Source organism: Limulus polyphemus, unplaced genomic scaffold (genome assembly GCF_000517525.1).
Source record: "Limulus polyphemus unplaced genomic scaffold, Limulus_polyphemus-2.1.2 Scaffold1566, whole genome shotgun sequence".
Lineage (NCBI taxonomy): Eukaryota > Metazoa > Arthropoda > Merostomata > Xiphosura > Limulidae > Limulus > Limulus polyphemus.
Window position 1 is genome coordinate 200,333 of NW_013667176.1, and position 1,559 is coordinate 201,891.

The following is a 1,559-nucleotide window of genomic DNA, read 5'->3' on the forward strand; positions in this document are numbered from 1 at the left end:
GCTTATACGTGTCCAATATTTGTAATAGACACAAAGTTTTTGTTTGTAAATATTTCATAACATCACAATGGACAATTATACAATTTTAAGAAAGCTGAAGTCATGCTATCAGCCTTGAAATCATTTGTAATATTATAGAATTACAGTGGTCTTTGCTTTCTATATAAACGTATATAGGCAAGAATGCTAAGTGAATCTAAAACGATACGACGTGTTCAAAGGAAAAAGCAACACGTGAAGTTCTGTAATGGATCTATGTATTTTAAAATGACTCGTAATAGTTGAGGGTCTATGTATTTTAAAATGACTCGTCATAGTTGAGGTTCTGTAATGGATCTATGTATTTTAAGATGACTCGTCATAGTTGAGGTTCTGTAATGGATCTATGTGTTTTAAAATACTCGTCATAGTTGAGGGTCTATGTATTTTAAAATACTCGTAATAGTTGAGATTCTGTGATGGATCTATGTATTTTAAAATACTTGTCATAGTTGAGGTTCTGTAATGGATCTATGTATTTTAAAATGATTCGTCATCTTTTAGAACAGGGTTATATTTTTCTTGCGTGGGTTGAAGGTAGAAGATACCGAATAACCTAAATATATATCGTTTTAATTTAATTTGGTTTTTATAAAAGAAATACTAGAGTATGGTTGTGCCCATTATACTAGTTTGAAAACAGAAAAGCACACAGTTTGAAACAAACCTCGTAATTGTTAACACGAAGTTTTAATATCAGTTATGTAAAAAAAAAAAAGATCTCCGTTTTCCTTATCTTCCTCCGTACTTCAGCAAACGTTGCGTGTGACAATGTGAACCACACAGTTTGTTTTGTACAGTTAGCCAGGCGTACAAACTTCTCAACAGACAGTCGTTATGTGTCATCTCTTCTTAGCGTACTCATATACCAACAAGTACAGCTCTTTTGTATTCTAGTTTAGTTTCAAATAGCGTATGAACGAATCGAATTATTGACTGAGTTATAGATAAGATCATTAGAGAAAACAATATATTTTAACCCATTTGACATGCGCAGTAAGTGTATGCTTTTATATGCTTCATTATTCTTACGTAAAAAGTTTCAACACAAGGATCTAATTCGTTGACTTGCGAGCTGTATCTGCTATGTATTGATTTTGTAATTTATTTAGTGCTAATAAGAATAACATTTTGTAGACCTTCCCACATTCAGGCTTCACGGGTCGAAACTTTGTTTTAAACTGACAGAATATAGAAAAACAGTCTACTGAAATTATTCTTTAAAGTAACTCAGGGGAAAAAACATTTAGAAATTCAATTAGTTTGATACTTTTGTCAAAAACCCGGTCCTAAATTAAAATCGTTACTTAACAAAAATTGTTTAGAATTACACAATACCAACGTCATTTACAAAATAACATGCATTAACTGCCCAGAATTCTACATCGGAGAAACAGGAAGAAAATTGGAAACCAGATTGACATAACACAATAAAAAACCGTTCCATGTTTTTCACCAAAAAACCATAATATATCTATTAAAACACAGTAATTTTAAACAAAGAACCAAACATAAACAAA